Raw genomic sequence first — 21,117 nt, forward strand, 5'->3', positions numbered from 1 at the left:
ATTTTAACATGAAATAAATAACAATGAAACTCGGTTCTGAACAGCTGTCACTCGTCATTAAGCTGAGGAGGAGGTGAAAATAAGTTTTACACATGCAAATCACATGCTCACTAAAAAAATACAGTTAAAAGAATGCTCCTATCTTAAGAAATGTTTTTTTGCAGTTATCAGCCTACTGATGTGGAGCAGAGTCCAACTCCAGAGCATCTGGGAGTCAGGAAAACTCTTCTGCTTTGAATTTAAACACATAGAACTTGGTATAATTTAAACAGGTGTTATGTCACTATCTGTACACCTCTAGTGGGTATATAGTGTTTTTAAAGCTGTTGAATCCTGACTCAATTTATCTATGGCTCTGGAACTGTTTTGGATAAAAGACCAATGATTGGTTTAAACATGGGTTCAAAATGAACTAAAGCGATGGGGGCATCAGACACCCCGCAATATCTGACTGGACCACCATTACCAAGTTTTACTCAACTTTTCACCCCACAAAGATGCTGCCCAGTTGGGAGAACAAAGGTTAGCGCAAGCCTCCCCTGAAGCCAGACTAACACTAAGCTATGTAATCAGACATGGAGAGGAAATAGATTCAAGTGTTTAACTCTCACACCCTTACCTTTCTTGCTCTATCTCTCTCTCTCTTCAGCAGTAAACATAGTTAGAGACTCCTCTGAGGGCTTTTGCTGAACTATGCTGAAGAGACTAAATGTGTCACTGCACAGGTGTGAACAGCTGTGAGTGAGTGTGTGTGTGTGTGTGCGCATGTGTGTGTGTGTGTAATTGATGGTGTAAGGTGGAGGGGACAGGCTGCTCCCTCTGAAGCTGGAGGTGTTGAAGCTGAGCTGTGTGTGCTGCTGGAGCCTGTAAGCTACTGCTGCATGTCAACTGATACTGATGTAAGAGTTACATGTGCTAGGATATACACACACACACACACACACACATGTAAGGAAAAATAATATCTCAGGAAGCATGTGAGCAATGCTGTTAGACACACACACACACACACACACACACACACACACAAAACCCACTATGGATTCATTCTCAGTAAAATAAATAAATAAATAAATAGCAAGAGTCATCCTGTCAACTAAAAAGTTTAAAAACCTCTCATCCACAGGGATATTTTCCAAAATTCAGTCCTAGAAGTTGGTTGCATTTTCTGCTTTTCAAGTTCCAAATGAACACAGAAACATTCAGTGATGGCTTGGAGCTAGTGCAGTGCTCTGAGAACACCAGCAGCTCCTTTGTTTGATCTACAAATGTTCCTCTTTTTTTCTATCTATTTCTTTTTCAGGCCAAGTCAAGGCAAGTCAAGATAAGAGTCTTGATTGTTGTTTTCAGATATATACAAGTAAATAGTGAAGCGAAAATACGTTCCTTCAGGACCATGGTGCAATATAAAGCAACACTACACTACACAACACTATATACAGTGCAAATGTGCAAACACCAAGAAGAAAAATACACAACAGGGCACAGTGGACAGACGGGACCAAGCAACACAGATATTACTGTATATACGTGTAGTGGTTAAAGTTAAATATGCAAATATTTTATGTGCTATGGCATGTATGGTGCCAGATGTCATAACATTATGACTGTAGCTTTACAATTAAAGCATGTAGTCCATCTGTAATGAACTGAATTCTCAACCTTAGGTCCCTGGAGCTGCATGACACTGACTCTAACTGCTGCTCCACTGTGCCGCCCTTATGTACAAGTCCAGAGAGGATGATAGGACCAGAAGCCCACTACTGTGGCCACATGCTCCCAATGAGAGACAACGGACAGCAGCTTGGTTCCTCTGCTGTGTTTATGCCACATTTTTCAGAAGAAAGAAAAAGCATTTTTAAATTTTAGTCTTTTAAAATTTTTTGAACACTTCAGTTTAAGACATTTTAGGACCATTTCTACTAGTCTGTTCATCACAGTGTAAACCCCCAATAGATGTTCTCTTTTGCATAAAAGTTAAAAATGGAGATACAGGGTTATACATATAAAACCTTATATCAGTTATTGATTTACCCGTGATGTGCAAAAAGTTATTTACAATCTTACAAACTTTAGGTATGTTGATTTCTACAACATTTTCTTCCTGAATATGTACAAGAATGAAAGACACACAGAGAGAGAGAGAGAGAGAGAGAGAGAGAGAGAGAGAGAAAGCTCACCCCATTAATAAGTGTCTGTCAGCTCCAGACTCTGCTCCTCTATCCTGCGTCACTGTATTCCCTTTTCCTCAGCCAGATGCTGTGATTCACAGGGTCTCCAGCAGGAGCTCTACAGAAAGAAGACCCCTGAGCAGCTCACACACACACACACACACACACTTACACTTTCTGTGTCCTCATCACACCACATCACCAATTCATCTCCACAGAGAACCAGTCCACAACCAGATGGTGCTACTGTGTGCATGTGTGTGTGTGTGTGTGTGTGTGTGTTTTCGTTGTATTCATACTGAAAAATTGTAGCAGTAGTGTCCAGTGGAAGTGATGAGTACGCACAATTTATCTAGTGCTAATGCAGATATTTCTGAAAAGATTAAACTTCATCAAAAGCATAAAAAGCATCAAAAGTCAAAAAAGAATAATAAGACTCATTCTTTCATTTACCTTCTGCAACAGCTTCATCCAGTTCAGGGTCACGGTGGGTCCAGACCCTACCTGGAGTCACTGGGCTCCAGGCAGAAACACACCCAGAGCAGGGCTCCAGTTCATCACAGAGCATCACATCCTGTCTGTTTCTAAAATCAAATCTGAGTTCAAAAATAGTTGAATGCACACACACACACACACATATATATAGTTTTGTTTGGCTTTGTTGGTTGTGAGTTCTGAGCTTACTCTCCTGCTTACTTGTGTTTTTTTTCGTATTTGTATCTCTTTGCAGTTATTTGGTGCTGTACCTGTGTTTTTTGCTTTTTTTTTCTCACTCAAGTGTGGAAAACACATCTTCTTCACACTTGTGTCCAGCCTCACCTCGATTTGTGACTGATTCCCTTGGCCAGTCATATTTAGAACCAGAATTCTTAGTTTTATAAGAACCACTTTTGGCACTTGTGCTCCTGAGTGGTACGGAGGCCCATCCTATCCTCCCTGTCATCGCTGGCTTGCCTCCATTTCAATCAGCCTTCATATGAGCACATTCTCCTCAGCAGTGTACCCTGACCTACATACTGTTGTCCATTTTCTGCTGCAACATTTGTCCACTGTTGGTATAGTCTGTCGTTGAGGAATTGCCAAAAAGAAAAAAACAAAAAACATTAACAGCTGTTGCAGCTGATTAACACCACCACCACCACCTCCATCAGCACTGGCGGTTTAATGAAGGAAAGTTCTGCAAACACATTACACACGCTTTTCTACAGTTTAATTGGAAGGCCTGCTGTGCAATGCTACGTTGTGGTTTGGATGGACAGGTGTGAACATTCTGCTGTATTGGCATTTCCACCTAATCACTGCTGAGAGACATGGAACACTACTGTAACATGAAGATACACACTGATAAAAAAATCTTTAAAATGTACTGTAAAATACAGGCAGCGGTGATGGTCAGTATTCCACCTTAAAATATATGATTACAATGTAGAGGACATTATAGTATGCATTTTTACATTACTTTTCTCTATTTTTAACCACGTATTACTGTAAAAAAAGAAAAAAGATGTACACAGTAAAATTCATTCTATATTTTATATAGTTTTTACCACAGGACGAAACATATCTTTGCCATTAAGTCATCATGAAAACACTGTGACAAACGCAAGGTGAGTTTGAGACCTAGTTACATTGCAAATAAGAAACCTTTATACAAGTTTTTATTCATTCATTCATTCATTATCTGTAACCGCTTATCCAGTTCAGGGTCGCGGTGGGTCCAGAGCCTACCTGGAATCATTGGCCGCAAGGCGGGAATACACCCTGGAGGGGGTGCCAGTCCTTCACAGGGCAACACACACACATTCACTCACACCTATGGACACTTTTGAGTCGCCAATCCACCTACCAACGTATGTTTTTGGACTGTGGGAGGAAACCGGAGCACCCAGAGGAAAACCATGCGGACACAGGGAGAACACACCAACTCCTCACAGACAGTCACCCGGAGGAAACCCACGCAGACACAGGGAGAACACACCACACTCCTCACAGACAATCACCCGGAGGAAACCCACGCAGACACTGGGAGAACACACCAACTCAAAGACAGTCACCCGGAGCGGGAATCGAACCCACAACCTCCAGGCCCCTGTGTGACTGCGACACTACCTGCTGCGCCACCGTGCCACCCCAGGGTTTTACTGAAAAAGCATATTGTAGAAAAGTGCAAGAAAACCGTATTTGGGCTTGGTGTGTGATGAGATTCAAGGGGTGCCACCTAACAGCCCACAAATTCAGGCTAACTGTGACCTCCCCTGACCAACACATACCAGCGCCATACATGAACACACACACATATACACAGAACAATCCTCCCAATGCAATCCCAACACAAAAAGCCCCAAACACAATGAAGAACCCTGAATAAACCCTGAAAAACACAGAAAATTGGGAGCCGCTAGGCATGCTGGGAGCTCACCCATGAGTCACAGTTTCTCCCAGTCTTTGGCCACTTGAACCACCCATAATGTGTGTTTGTGTTTTCACAAAAAAAATTGTTTTACCTGTTGAATATGAATATTTAAATGTATAAGCGTAGTGCAAGAGTGTTTTTATTTTCAAGAAAATAAATGCAACTATAAAAAGGTTTTTACCCTATTCCCACTTGTTCCACTGGTACACCACACAATGCTGAGAATGTACATTACTCTCAAGCTGAAGCATAGCATTAGACAAGGCGACCATGACATTGTTTTGACAAAGCTCATTTATAGAGATTATAAAAGCTTGAGTATTACTTAACCTGTTTTATATCTGTTATTGTGAATGACCTTATGAACTCCACTTACAGGCGTATGTTATTCATGAGTTATTTATGTAGCTGAGGGAGATTGGAGGAGTTGCGTGCTGGTGTCTACCTTTACACTGCAAAGTGATAAAAGTGATGACGTGAAGCTTCTAAACTCTAATCCAATTCTCTGGCTCTTTCTCTCTGTCTGTTTTGTGCCTCTGGTCCATCTCTTTCTCCCTTGATACCTTCCCCTCTTGTCCTCTTGATGAACATTGACGTGAAAGCTCCAAGGCCACTGAAATTTTAACTTTTTTTCGCCGCTTTCTCTTTCCCTCTCACTCCCATTTTAAGGGGTGTCGTTTAGAGCTAATTAAGAATAAAAGAGGCTGATTTAAATCAGCAACACAGACAGTGCCGCTGTCCCCTGGCTCAGTGTTCCTCAACAAGAGAGAGGAAGAAAGTTTAGGCCCTGTCTGTCTTATTTATTGGCTGCAAGGAGAGGCTGAAAAATGACAGGGTACAAGAAGAGAAACAGGATGAAAAGGGACGGTAATGGTGTAAGATGTATGACCCTCTCTCACACTCTCTCTCTCTCTCTTTCTCTCTCTAGCGCCCATTTCCTCGCCTCGTTTCGTCTTTCCACACAAATGGCGATTGGTGAAATCAATAACCCAATATGTTCAGTCACAGATAACAGATGATCAGAAGGACAGCGTAATGATCTTGAGCAAAACTGTCCAAGAGAATGTGGATATGAGGTGACAAGCCGAAGGGAAGGTGAAGGCTGTTGGGGTAAAAAGGAAAAAAACAAAAAAAACAAAACGGAAACGCCAATCGTTGTTAAAGTAACCATAACACCAGAGACAAATGAAAGCAATATCCCGGAATGGAATTAGACTTCATATAAAAACACGGATATAAGACATTTCCAGCATTTGTGCCAGATGCTACCAGGGCTATAAGATGCTCGCTTGTTGTATTGCAAGAGCAACATGAGAGAAAAAAAGAAGAGAGAGACAGAAAAGCCAATCTTCAAGTCCAGAGGATCAGATTAGTGACAGCTCTCTGACAGTCATACTGCTCTTAGGCTTTCCTCGCTCCTCTTTCAACAGAAGCACTGCATAGAAGCAAAGTGAAACAGGTTAACCATCATGCCTTTGCACATCTAGAACCTCTTCCAATTATTATGCCTCTAAAAACCCCAAAACACCTGTATATCCACTTTCTTTTCTTCTGAAATCAAGAGAGCCAATGGGAGTTCTGTAATGGGATCGCACCCTGTCCAGGGGGTGTTTCTGCCTGCGGCTGGTGATTCCAGAGAGGCTTCGGACCCACCATGACCCTGATCATGATGACCCGGTTACAGAGGAATGAATAAATGAAAGGATAATAAATGAACACTGAGTACTTTCTCTTTGCTGAAGTACCCCAAGGCTTTAAACTAGACGCTGAGACATGTCTGAGAGAATCTGATGGCGTTCAAATATGGGAGTATTCATGAGAACTGATGATGGATGGTAAAATCTTGATCACAAACACCTCTCTGAGTCATTCCATTGGTACTGAAGATTGCACTTCAAAGAACACCATTCAAATGTTCCACAGCCCACTGCTAGGTACTGTTTTAGCCCTCTAGCCACACTGGGCATTGGGACATTCAATATTGTAATCAAAAAACACGTTATAAAATTCAGAAGATGTTTACGAAGCCCCAGTGTCTGTACGTAAGTAAAAAAAACAAACTTTAGACAACAAAGAGAACCCCAAAACATTCAAAAGCATGAAACAAGATAAAGATGTTGCTCTTTTCCTGCTCCATATGTGGTTAACATTGACTTATTTTTGCTGCTTTGATTCCCTTAAGGGCGGCACGGTGGTTCAGCAGGTAGTGTCGCAGTCACACAGCTCCAGGGACCTGGAGGTTGTGGGTTCAAGTCCTGCTCTGGGTGACTGTCTGTGAGGAGTGTGGTGTGTTCTCCCTGTGTCCGCGTGGTTTTCCTCCTTGTGCTGCGGTTTCCTCCCACAGTCCAAAAACATACGTGGGTAGGTGGATTGGTGACTCAAAAGTGTCCGTAGGTGTGAGTGTGTGAGCGAATGTGTGAGTGTGTGTCGCCCTGTGAAGGAATGGCGACACCCCCTCCAGGGTGTGTTCCTGCCTTGTACCCAATGATACCGGGTAGGCTCCGGACACATCACAACCCTGAACTGGATAAACGGTTATGATAATGAACCAATCACTTAAGATGGAAATGTCTCCAAACTCGGGACACGACTAAGTTCTTTACTGAACGTTCTACAAAACGAAACAACTCGAGTTACAAATGAGTTTCTGTGGTAGTTCAAAACGTTGAATAAAACCTTACAGACAAGTTAAACTTCAGCCACGTACAAAAAACAGTAATTTTTCTTCTCAAGTATATGGCTCCGCCTTAAAAGATAGAGATCCTGAATGTAAGCAACCAAGAAAGAACTGTGTTTCCCCACAATCATAGACATCCTTTTTAAACTTGTGTGCTGATACTCCAAAACATCCCACTTCGTAGAGATTATACAACCTGTGTCTGCATAACTGAACATGTCCTAGCCAAATGTCATCCTGAAAAAGACCACTCCCATTAGTATAGTTTTTCAATCTTTCCTTCCAATCTTTTCCTCATGGAATGAAGGCATTTTTGTAAGATCTGCAGCGATCTTTCCCTCTAATGCAGTCAAACTAGGGCAGAAAATGGCCCCTATGACATACCAAAGCCACAGGATCTTTTCACTGTATGGGTTGTGTTCAGGCATGTACCTTTCTCTTGCAGACACACAGTCGCCCACTTGTGGAGAACATGATGAATTACAGCTCATCTGTTTACATCACTTTTTTCCATATCTCTGTAGATTGGCGCCTATGGTTTTTCCACCCTGAGGTTTTCATGCACTATTCTAGTATAATATCCCTCTCCATGTACATTCTGCTTGTGCTTCCACAAATGGAGGCCCCTGGACTCTGAGGAACTCCAAAACCCATGAACTGGGACTGGTGAGGGGAGACTACAAGCTGGAGAACCAGGATGGCCTTGTCCTTAAGTGAAGGGACGTCTTGCACACTGTGGAACCTGAACACACAATCTCAAGACCGCTCTAAACTCAGCCGAGGTGAAATGTGAAACTCAGAGCTGAGCAAACTCTGGTGAATTGTATAAATGCACAAGCACCACAGTCACTGAATGTGCACTTTCAACTTTCAGGACACAACAGATGTGCTTCCCATGGATCTAAATAAAGATGTGATTTAACATCATTATCTCCTGTAAAGGCTTCATCCTGGACAGGGTCATGGCAGGTATGGAGCCCAGCCTGGATCACTGAGGCTAAGGCAGGAACACACCTCCTTAGACACACACACACTCACTCCTGAGGGCAATTTCGGACATCTAGTCCACCTACCAACATATGTTTTAGGATAGTGGGAGGAAACCAGAGCACCTGGAGGAAACCTATGCAAACACAGGGAGAACACATCAAATATTTGAGAAAATCCATGTGTGTTTTCTGGAAGATGGGGGAGGGGTTCCTCTCCAGTACCATATGAGTCACATGTGGATGTTTAAGCATGTGTTTAAAATGTATTTAAATTAGTTAAATGCCTTTCTTTTCTTCATTTATTCCTTAACAGTCCGTGCTCTTTCCTTTTTTAGGGCTGTGACGTTGTTGAATTAGTGTCTTAATCACAACTTAACAATGGCCAACCCTGGAATACTTCTACGTAGAGTTCTTAAGCTGGAACTTAGAAGTGATCCTGTTTGTAGGGTATAGAGGCCACAGACAGTGATGGACAAGTAGGAAAGTGACTCATACTCCCCAAGCCTTTTCCACCAGTGGTTTATAATGAGAATGCATAAGTGTGATTTTAAATCTCTAATATTCTGTCGCTCAACACACACCCCACTCCCCACTGACGGCAAAACCAATAGAACAGCATTTTTAATGCCGGGACATGACATGGCCTGCGGAGGTTTTAAAGCACTTGCCAGGCTTATTATTACAGCCTCAGGATTGTGGCCTAATGAGTTGTCGGCTCTTGTGATAAGGTTTCACTTAACTGTGTCTTTTGAACACAAGCAAGAGCAGTGTGTAGACTCATTACAGCCGACTACACTTCTAGAGTTTCAAGCCTGAATGAATTACCCCAAGGCTTTCTCATCATTATACGCTCTCTAATGCGAGCGGCCCACACCAGTTACAATTCCATTACATTTCTATTTTCTAAAGGCAGGACGCGCTGAAGTTTAGACAGAGCGTAGTATGTGCAACATAACACAGGACTGTAATTGATAATTGGCTACAAGACGACTAATCAGCCACAGACCACTGCCTGTTCTTTAAATTCCCTTCCAGCCTTTGTATCAATTTGCAACTAAATGGAAACAGTCCACTCGCTGGAATCAGTAATGTTCTCCCACTCTCTCTCTCTCTTTCTCTCTCTCTATTTCCTTACACCCTCATTCTTCCTTTATTTCTCTCTCTCTCAATGTTCTTTCTCATTCTCTTCCTCTATGTCTCTTGCACACGAGCTCTCTCTCTCTCTCTCTCTCTCATTTTCCCTTTATTCCCGTCTTATTGGTCTTTCTTTCTCTCTCCCGTGCTCTTTTTAAACTCTCATTTCCCCTTTATTTCTCTTTCTATGCTCCCACCCCTTCTTTCTCCCTCACACCTTCTCTTCTTTCATTTACGTGTTTATTTCTTATCACACTCATTCTCACCTGTTTCTTCTCTCTCTCTCTGTCATTTTCACTTTTTTTATCTTTCTGTACCTTCATTTCTTGTTCTCTCACATCTTCTATCTGTCATTCCTGCCTCTCCTTTTAGCTCTCATTCCTGTTTCTCGCTTTTTCTTTTTCATTCCTTTCCACTCCTTCTCTCCATATCTTTCATCCTATTTTTCTTCCTCTCTCTCCCCTTTTCATGTTCGTCCCTCTCCCTCTGTATCACTTTATCGCACACTTTCTCCGTTTCTTTCTTTTTCTTCCTCTCTCATTCTGTCATTTTTCTGTGTGTGTGTGTGAGCAGTGTGTTGTGAGAGTAATGGTTGAAAGTGTGGAGGCGGTTGCTGTGTAAAGTCTTTGCGATTTGATGCGTGCACACAGGGCCATCTGAATACTAATCACACACCACCACCACGCACCGCCACGCGCCACCAGCTCCCACTGGAACACAAGAGTGTGGAGACAGCATCCTGTGTGAGAGCGCACTCTTTAGGCCACACGCCTTAATACAGTCACAGCCATCACACACACACAGACACACACACACACTCAAAACAGTTCTATACACAGACAGAGACAGAGCTCTGAACCACTACTAGATCTAAACAGACTCAGCAAGAGAGAGAGAGACAACAGGAAAGAACAGGAAGAATAAGATAATTATAAAGATGAAAATGATGATGATGACAGTAGAAGAGGTGAAGATGACATATAATGATTATGATGGTGGTGCTGATGAAGAAAAAGAGGAGGGGAGGAAAAGGAAAATACATGAAAACAAAGACTTGTTACTGCTGCTGGCGAAAAAAACAATGATGTAAAAGATTCCTACAAAGAAAAAAAGACAAAGAGGAGAAGGAGGGAGCGAGGAGAAAATTAATGGATGCTGAAGCTGCTAATGAATATGATAATGAAAATAAGTTAAAGAAGACAACATTAAAGGCACGGTCTGTTATCCAGGAACATGACTCTTCTCACAGCAAAACAAACACACCCCTCCTCTCACCGCCTCTGCCCCAAAAGCCATGCACAAGCGGGTTTTTTTACAAGGGTTAAATTTTTTTTTGCATTATTTGCACATTTTAAGGTGGAATGGCAGGTTTGTTTCATGTTCAATTTACCTGTAGTCTATCTGTTTATTTCATTAAAATTAGCCTGTACTTTAAGTCAGTTCCACCTTAAGTAATGTGACTTGCTGCCTTTGAGAAACATCAAAAATAAGTCCTCAGACATCCTCATTCCTTCTCAAGGCTTTTAAGCCATTTCTCTGCCATCTCACCTTGACAATGACTGTCAGGGCTCTGCCCTGCTCTTCCTCCACCTGCGTCCTGTACATACACCCTGAGCACAAACACCCTGCTGCTGATTGGCTGCAGTTCAGTCCAAAACCCTTTGTTACATTCCCATTTACAGGGCCAGGCGTGAGTATAAACACTGGACGTATTGGATTAAAGTCATAGACAGCGACTTTAATGATGAAGAAAAACATTATAAAAAGGAATATTTGAACACTACAGGAATCAAAAAGAAGAAGGGGATGCAGAAGAAATGGAGAGAATGCTGCTGCTGATGATGATTATGATGATGATGAAGCTACCACACAATAATGATGAATGTTCATGAAAATGTAAAGAAAAAGGATAATAATAAGAAGAAAGTAAGTAGGTGGAAGAGGAGGACGAGGAGGAGGAGGAGGAGGAGGAAGAGGAATTCACTGCAGTGGGGCAGCTGTTGGCCTGATGACAGCTGGTGGAGGCGGAACACCTGTCCCACACTCTCCCACCTCAGCTCACCTAGCCCCCCCACCCCCAAAACACATACATACACACACATACACACACTCACACATGCACACTCCTCTCTGCTGTCTTTGCAGCCACAGATGGGATCCCCTCATCCCCCCACATCCACCAATGGCCAGAAAAGAGGCCTTACGCCTAGGGAACACATGGGTCAGGAACAGCCTATTGACCCACGCTTTCCACAGCAGCACAGGTCAAATGCTTACACACACACACACACACACACACACACATTACACCAACCCCCATACACACATAAAGCTCAGCATCCTCCAGTGGTCAATCATTGAATTTAATTTTTTTTTTTTTTTTTTTTACCAATTTCAACAACACGGCAAAATGCTGATTCACATTTACCACGATTCTATAGGAAATTATTATTTGAATTTAAATGTGATTCCTTAAGAAATTATTTGATACCTTGTGATTCTTTAAATTCATTGTATCATGTAAATCTAAAAATCTAAAGGTAATAATTTTATTTTGCCTTAAGAAAATAGAAATATATCAAGTCCAAATCAAGACTGGGACACATTGGATTGAATTCAAGACTGAGACAGTGACACATCAAGTTTACGTCCAAAACACACTGTGGGACTCTGTGTCAAGATTGAGAACAGTTTAGCACAATTTCAGAATAACAAAATAAAAAAAAGTGGAGAAAATTAAAACTTATCTGTAGTTAATTGGAATTGGCGACTGAAAATTGTCCGTGTGTGTGAGTGTGTGTCGCCCTGTGAAGGACTGGCGCCCCCTCCAGGGTGTGTTCCCGCCTTGCGCCCAATGATTCCAGGTAGGCTCTGGACCCACCGCAACCATGAACTGGATAAGGGTTACAGACAATGATTGAATGTGGTTAATTGCATGTGTATGTGACAGATAGTATTAAATAATACAATATAATATATTTAAAAAAGGGCGGCACTGTGGTGCAGCAGGTAGTGTCGCAGTCACACAGCTCCAGAGAACTGGAGGTTGTGGGTTCGATTACCGCTCCGGGTGACTGTCTGTGAGGAGTTTGGTGTGTTCTCCCCGTGTCTGCGTGGGTTTCCTCCGGGTGCTCCGGTTTCCTCCCACAGTCCAAAAACACACGTTGGTAGGTGGAATGGCGACTCAAAAATTGTCCGCAGGTGTGAGTGAGTGTGTCTGTGTTGCCCTGTGAAGGACTGGCGCCCCCTCTCTCCCTCACCTTGCGCCCAATGATTCCAGGTAGGCTCTGGACCCACCGTGACCCTGAACTGGATAATGGTTACAGATAATGAATAAATTAATGTAATAATATACAGTCTAAAAACAATATTTTACTTTCATTATAAAATACCATGTAAAAACATTTAGCTGCAACTCTACTTGTGCTCCTTTTCAGATGCCTGAAGAAATTAGTCATGGTTCTCCGTGCCTCTGTTATTAAAATGTGGCAGAACTGACACTGAGCTGAAATGTTTTTCTTCAGAGAAGTTCAAGGGGACTAGCATAAACAATGAGAATAACTTTTTGTGAACACTCACTGCTGCCTCCGAAGGAGCTACAGAATGTTATACAGTAGGGCTCTGTTGCCTCTGAGGAAGAAGAGCATTATTGTATGTTATTCTGCAGCTACATCAGAGGCAGCAATCATAAATCAAGTGCGCAAAATGTACTTCTTTGGAATATGCTTCAGAGGCAGAACATTCTTCAGCTTCCTCTGAAGCAGCACTTTTAAAACAATTGTACAGGAAAGTACAGAATCTGCCTCAGAGGCAGCAGAGAATTCTGTAGAGGCACAGAGTTACATTCCCCATTCAGGCAAAACGAAATACTCCCATTTTTGTAAATTTATATCAAATTATGAAACAGAACCAAGCCTAGAGTATATTGCACGTTTATATCTTCTAAAGTCATTTCTGAGAGGCACAGCAGGCAAACCACGAAGCAGAGTTTACTGATTTATGATGTGGTATATGAAAATGTCCACCCAGTCTATTATAACCAGTCATATTCCTTCTGATTTATAGGGAGGAAGACTTATAGACCTCCAACAGAGCCACTACACTGTCTGAAGAGCACTTGGTCCAGTTTAACCAGAGATGGAGACAAGACTGAGTCAAACTGATGTTAAAGAAAATCCCAAGACCATTCATTTACAGTCTTGAGACCAAGACTGCTCTTGAGTACTACATCACTGGTCCCTTAGGACTTCCTTTGGCACTTGGTGTACTGAATGACCCTTGGGTCAAATGATAATAGGTTCAAGGGTCAGCTTGTCCTGGTCCAGCTCTACAAATATAGACACACCTTTGTGTGACTTAATGATAGTTTACTTGTTGATTTACTGCACTTGCAATTAACCTAATGGCACCATTAGACAAGGTATCGTCTTTGTAGACCAATGAGAGACACCTGAAAATACATTAATCAGCAATTAAGCTATCGGTGTCTTAAAACACTTTTCCAAGAGAAAACAAATGCCTTTTTAACGTAGGGCTTTTAAGCGGACAAGGAAAGTACTTGCAGGTATTTGTGTCAGGTTCCCCTCAATGAAGATTTAAAGTCAGTTCGCTTCCAGTCATATTGTGTTCGGGGGCTCATTACCATCAAATCTGAGTTGGGTCAAAGACCATTTTCCCCTACAACAGCAAGAAAAGCCCATCTTTTCTCCTTACATCCACCATTACAGCTCCCTCCCGGCTCATAACAGGATATTACCTATCCTCTGCTGTCCCGTAAAACAGGAATAATACAGACTTGACCACAACTTCTTCTGCCACTGCATGTTTTATTCTGCTACAACCACTGCTAGTTTGCAACCAAAAGCACCGCAAAACATTATTTTATGATAAATGAAGGTACACTAAGTTACTAAGTTTATTAGCTACTCCTACACTGTACCTAACTCACTGGTCATTTCATCAGGACACAAACCATAAAGGTGCATTTTGTACTGCCTATTGTGTCTATTCTTAGCTTCTGTGGCAGGGTTGGACTAGGTTCATGAAAGGTTTCATAAATCTTTCTCAACTTAATGAAAGATTTTAGCAAATACATATCAAACACCCACTGGAGACAAATTGTCTTTCACAGATGGTCACAGCAAAAAAAGAGTCAGTACAACTATAAGACGGTGAGATGTTTAAGAACTTGTTCTAAGTGGTTTCTGCGTTTAATTAGGGTGACCAGATGTCCTTTTCTACCCAGACATGTCCTCTATTTTAGACTTAAAAAAATGTCCGGGCGGTATTTCACAAACGTCCGGGATTTTGTTTTTCTAGAGCTTACATAGAACTTCGAGAAGCGTTTCGTTCACAAACTAGTCCCGCCCTCCCCTACTCCGATTGGTTTGCTTTAGTGAGAAGGGGGCGTGATGAAGTAGCCTAAAATCTTCTGATTGGACGGTCTGACTGTAGAGCTACCGTTATTTGTCGATAACCTTCTCTGTAAACATTTAATTGGTCAGTCTGCACGTCAGTAGTCCTTGTTTACGTCATATACCATTCTCTATCCACCTAGCAATGTGTGTTTTTACAATGTGGGAGGCAACCCACACAGACACAGAGAGAACACAACCCCAGGACACTGGAACTATATGACAGTGACACAACCTGTTGCACCACTGTGGTACAATCAGTAACTGTGTTCACCTTTCAACAAAGGTCACCTTTCTGAATGCAAAGTAGTGCTCTTTTCATTGATAATGTCTCTGATATAGCTTACTGTAATCTGCCAAAGGATCAAAGGTCTCCATGGTTACTGACAGCTGGGGCAGTTGGAGATTCACTGTGATTAAAATGACAGCCACCATGAGAGACCATGAGTGATCAGAAGCCTCAGCGGTAGGCCTTCATCTCCCCAGCAACACTCCAATAGTGCAAGGCAAGCTGGGAAGCCCATGACCATCATTTCCCCCTGGAGACCTGAGGAAAGTTGGAGTTTGGCCTCAGAAAACTGCAATTAATCTGCTAAAAACCATCTGGAAGGGCATGGCCACTTTCCTTACTCATAAACAAGTTCTCAGTGAGAAAAGCTGAATGAGTTCAGATGAGTCACACAGCACAAGTTCCATGGTCAGTTCTTACAATTAGTTCACAACCCACAGCTTCATTGACAGTATAAAAAAAGAAGAAGAAAGGTTTAATATGACAAAGTAATGCATTTATCATATTTCTTTTCCTAATGTCCAGCTGGGGGACTTAATTGAATGTACAAAAAATACATGTAGTTCCAACTTTTCAACTTAAATGTAAGAATCGTATGTGCTTTTATATATATTTTTTTTTTTATATTGTTATCTGATTGGTTGCTCAATATGCCTTCAGGGCTGATGTGTGTAAATGTCCTCTGCTCTGATTTGTTGCAATGTGCTGTTCCTCAATCACAACGATACTTTTATTTGAATCCTTTATATCTTAATGTAATCTCCCTGTAGAACTGTTTAATGAGCATGTCAGACTGAATGGGCAGATATATTTTTCTTAGCCAGTGAGTTCACATACATGGACCTAGGACTGAAGAGTACATTGATAAACGTTAAGGTTAGAGCAATAACATTTTATTAGGCCTTTTACATAAAATGTAAAATAAAAATACTGTGAAATATCACGGAAGAATACTTCATCCAGAGTGTGATGGACTAAAAGGCTAAAGGCACTGTCAGAGTTCTTTTTAAAAGCCCTCAGAAGCCAAATGCCAATAGATTATCCGTCCGTTCTGCAGTTCACTCTCCCTTAAGCAACAGTGCCAAGCCCCTTACAAGGAGGGAGAAGAAATTTATGCTCTAAAGTCTACCAAGATGCATTGTTTTTTCATCTTCCACCTCCCCTTTCCCCTCTGCGCAGTGTGTCTGGGGACTCTCCATCATCACTCAGTGTGTAATGAATCCATGGAGATGCGTTTGGGCAAATAATTGAACCGTTATCACTCATGACTTAATTACACACACAGGGAGTCGCTCTACAGAAGCAGACTAGACAAAGCCACAGAGAGAGAGAGAGAGAGAGAGTCAAATTCCATCATTATGGGAGAAGAAATAATGTAAGGGTTAATTTTCTTGGGTTGTTTCTGATAATATAAAATCAATTTGATTCAGATAAATGTGTACTTTGTTTCCAATGTGCTAATCCTGTACAATTTCAGAGAAAGATAAACAAAGCTACTGATAACTCCACATGTTTTATTATTACTGGAATTTGATGAAAATGAAGTTGAATGTAAATGTAATTCATCCCATACATTCATCTTAAAGCATTTTGCGCACCTAAATGGAGATTATCCCTGATAAATTCTAGATGTCTTTGCCGTGGGCACGGAACCCAGACCCCCGTCACTCAACAGGAGAAAACAGTAATAGAAAATTTTGAGAAAACAGGGCGGCAGTGGGTTAAAATGTTACTCATTTCAGGAAACTGGAGGGAGAGAGGAGGGTTTATAAGCCGTGGAATGTGTAGTTCTGTAAATGTGTTGGTCCTTCTCCCAGAATTATTACATAAAGCTATATAATAATGTCATTTCACAATTACTCCATTTTGTTTCGGGCATTTTCCAATGAACGGGACTCTTTAATATACTTCTATCTGCTTGTTAAGTTCGAAATGTCAAGCCGCTGCTCAGCATAGCCAAGTTAGTGATTTTGCTGCTAAATTTAGTGACTTTACAGACATTATTATGAAGAAAATAAATGACCGGCACCAAATCTAGCTATTTTCTTTACAATCCTTAGCTACTTTATATTTAGTAATTGATAGTACAACTCGTTAGAACACCGGGACTGACCGTGAGGGAAAGAGACGTCTCGCTCCACAGCTCCTGTACTTCCAGAGACAGAGCAACGAGAAACACGCCTCTCTCTTTGTGGTTTCTGAGCTCCCAGAGACACAGCTCTCTCTGTGGTTCACCTTATTAAATGTACAGGGTGGGCCATTTATATGGATACACCTTAATAAAATAGGAATGGTTGGTGATATTAACTTCCTGTTTGTGGCACACTAGTATATGGGAGGGGGGAAACTTTTCAAGATGGGTGGTGACCATGGTGGACATTTTGAAGTCAGCCATTTTGGATCTAACTTTTGTTTTTTCAATGGGAAGAGGGTCATGTGACACATCAAACTTACTGGGAATTTCACAAGAAAAACAATGGTGTGCTTGGTTTTAACGTAATGGTATTCTTTCATGAGTTATTTACAAGTTTCTGACCACTTAAAAAATGTGTTCAAACTGCTGCCCGTTGTGTTGGATTAAAACCAAGCACACCATTGTTTTCCCTGTGAAATTCCCAATAAGTTAAATGTGTCAAATAACCCTCTTCCCATTTAAAAAACAAAAGTTGGATCCAAAATGGCAGACTTCAAAATGGCCACCATGGTCACCACTCATCTTGAAAAGTTCCTCCCTCCCATATACTAATGTGCCACAAACAGGAAGTTAATATCACCAACCATTCCCATTTTATTAAGACGTATCCATATAAACGGCCCGCTCTGTATGAGATAGGACCAAAGGCGTGAATGGACCTGGAAATGGCAAAACGTAGAGTGTGGCATCACACCTCTGATTGCAAGGAGATGACGGACCACCGTTGGCCCACTGAGGGCAAAGTTGAAGGTCCACTGGTGTTTTGCACAGCGTTTTCTGGGTGGACCGCTGGTGATTAAACAGAATTTTAGACAAAATGCCACATTTTAGCCCTTTTCCATTCACAGTCCAATTTACATTTTTTCCCTTCATTAGGTTCTTTTTGTTATTCTTTATAAATAAGCTTAGTAAATAATTTTAATCCAGCACAGTGTCAACATTTTTATCATTTAATTATTTTACATCAGGCTTATCCTCATTATTATATCTCTCATAGTTGTTGGTAATATTTGTATTAGTTTGTTTTCCAGAATAAAATCTCTGTGAATATAAATCTGTTTGAGGAGATTAAAAATGAATTATGTCCTGTACAGGACAGTAATCTGAGTGGTCCAATGGTGGACCAGCAGTGGTCTACAGTCAGTGGTGTGCTAGACATTTTATGCCAGTGGACCGATATATGCTCACTGTACTGAACAAGCGGATTGCTTAATGACTGTAAGGTTAGCATTGTAGCCCATGTCGTTATCAAATAATACACCTTAGTATGCAATACGCTAAGGAATCAGGGGTTACTTATGGAATGTAATTCCACTTACATAGGAAAGCGAGTGTGGACTTAATATGAGAATGTTAATGTGAACATGTGAATTTAAAAACTGAAATAACTGTATCCATGATTCATAGTCTGGTCACCATCCTCAGTGATGGAGAAGGCATGTGTTTGCAGGAGGTTTAATAGTTTTAGATGGTGACTCTGTACATATGTAAGGGGGGGAGGGGCTTGTTGTGTTAGCATGACGCTAATCAGCTGCAGGCAGCGCAGGGCCGAGCAGGCGGTCTCTGCTTGGTGCCGTGACCCCCCCACGGGCGTGTGGCATTGGGTTTGAAGTTTAATGATGCCAGCTGCCGATGCTGCCAGCCTGCAGGCACTAACGAGCTGGCTGTGCCAGAGGAGAGGGAGCGGGGCACCTGGACGCAGGGCATGCTCTGTGGGGACGGAGGGATGGTGGATAGAAGGGGGGCGGGCCGCAGAGGGGGGGTGAACCACAGAAGTGGGGTGTGAGACACAGAGGGACGAGAGATGCTCTTTGAAGAGCCCCTCCAATCCCCCACCACCACCACAACCACCACCATTTCCATATTTCATTACACACTGCTGAGCGACAGGCCCCTGCCAGATGTTCTATTTTCAGCTATTTAAATTTTGACCTGCTTTCTGCATGCCACCGTGCATGAAGAACAGTAGTGTGTGTGTGTTGGAGGCATTTCAATCAACACAGCACAGATGCTGAGCTAGATAAGACGGTGTGCGTCTGTTTGTTTGTTGTGTTGTTTCTCTGTCGATGGTTCTGTCTGGCTGAGGAAAAGGTTGAGAGAGCAAAGTGAGATTTTAACCCTCTTTAACACCCTCAGTCTGTTCACAGACTCTCTAATACTGAAGGAGCCAACAACACGGCTGGCAGGAAAACAACTGCAAGGCAAAAGCATGCCTCGGTTTTCATAAACGCGTCCTATTGTTGAGCATGCTAACAACCACGAATGCACAATACTGTGTCAGCAGTACCCCCAGATCCAAATGACTCATGAGCATTTACTCCCTTTACCCTTTCTACAGCCAAGCACACAACTCTGACATCATCTCCCTCTTTTGTCTCCAAGCTGCTGCATTGCCTCACCCAGCAGCTATTAATATGGAGTTGCTACTGAGACCACACAGCAGCCAATATTTCACACCAAACTACTGGGACACAACTGACCTTTCTCTGAGTTAGTGTCTGATCGTGTGGAGGGAGAAAGAGAGAGCGCGTGTGTGTGTGTGAGTGTGAGAGAGAGAGAGAGAGAGAGAAAGAGAGAGAGAGAGAGAGAGAAAGAGAGAGAGAGAGAGAGGAATAAATACAGAGAGAATGAGATACATGATTCTTATAGATACTAATCAAATATCGGATTTCACTAGGTTTTCTTTCAAACTTTCTAACATTATTCACTGTTAAATTTTGTGCAATAATGACAAACAAGGACGACAACAAAAGTAAAAATATGCAACTGTTCCTGAATTAACTGTATGCAGTAATGTATCTCAAACCATAAATGAACCTATATGAATATTCATTGTCTGTAACCAGTCTTATCCAGTTCAGAGTCGCAGACCCAGAAACACTGAGCGCAAGGCAGGAACACACCCTGGAGCGGGCGCCAGTCCTTCACGGGGCAAGAGACAATCACACATTCACTCACACACTCGCACCTACGGACAATTTTGAGTCACCAATCCAGCGGTTACAGAAACCCACACGGACATTTGGGTTTCTCACAGACAGTCACCCAGAGCGGGGCTCGAACCCACAACCCCAGGTCTCTGGAGCTGTGTAACAGCGACAATGTATGACGAGTGGAGTGGTGCAAATCTAGAGGTTTCCTTGCAACACTATTGGCCAAGGCTCCCCTAAAGGCTACACCACCATATACTATTAAAGTTAATTACATACATATATGCATGCTTCTCTATAAAGATATCATAGAGATTTTCATCTAAATGCAACACTGAAGGCTCCAAAGAGGCTGAAACTGCATTTTCTGATTTCTGTGAAAAGCTTTAATGAATATTGTAAAAGATTTTAATTAACGCTGATTGATTTCATAAATTAAAAAAAAAATCAGTGTAGTCATGTAGAATTGTGACCTTCAAAAGGAATGCACCAACGAATGTATTTAACAACTGAAGACACTTTCATACAGAGAGAAAGAGAAAATGAATGTGAGTGCAGGACTAAATGCTGTCAACACTGAAGCCCATCCATCACTTTAACCCAATCATCGGTAAGCACTGGCTGCTGCATAACCCAATCACTTGCAAGCATGCTCTCCTCATAATCCAATCAGAACAGAGCATTCCCAGAAGGCTCCCCACTCCACCTGTCAGTGCCACTGAGTGTGTGCCAGGCAAGACAATGGCCAAAAGGTTACCTCAGGTTACCTTCAGGATGACAGGCAAGGCCATCTCTGAAGCGGGGGGAAGAGCCCCTCATCATTATTCAGCATTATTTTCTCCTTGTTCGTAAAGCCTACTAAAGCACCCTCAGATTCGGCAAAGTCACAAATGCAAAATATGGCAT

The 21,117-nt window shown here is 42.0% G+C and overlaps 1 long non-coding RNA gene across 5 annotated transcripts in view; it reads right to left on the reverse strand.

Moving 5' to 3' along the window:
- LOC136665271 (uncharacterized) overlaps nt 1–21,117 on the reverse strand; it is a 48,209-nt gene that overhangs the window by 15,971 nt on the left and 11,121 nt on the right. For 4 of the 5 annotated variants that reach the window (XR_010795217.1, XR_010795215.1, XR_010795214.1 and 1 more), the window contains 2 exons: nt 2,625–3,233; nt 2,181–2,314 (listed from right to left, as the gene is read on the reverse strand). This is a non-coding gene — a long non-coding RNA (uncharacterized lncRNA). The remainder of the gene's footprint in view (nt 1–2,180; nt 2,315–2,624; nt 3,234–21,117) is intronic. The other variant, XR_010795216.1, reaches the window with a different exon arrangement.

Source organism: Hoplias malabaricus, chromosome 13 (genome assembly GCF_029633855.1).
Source record: "Hoplias malabaricus isolate fHopMal1 chromosome 13, fHopMal1.hap1, whole genome shotgun sequence".
Lineage (NCBI taxonomy): Eukaryota > Metazoa > Chordata > Actinopteri > Characiformes > Erythrinidae > Hoplias > Hoplias malabaricus.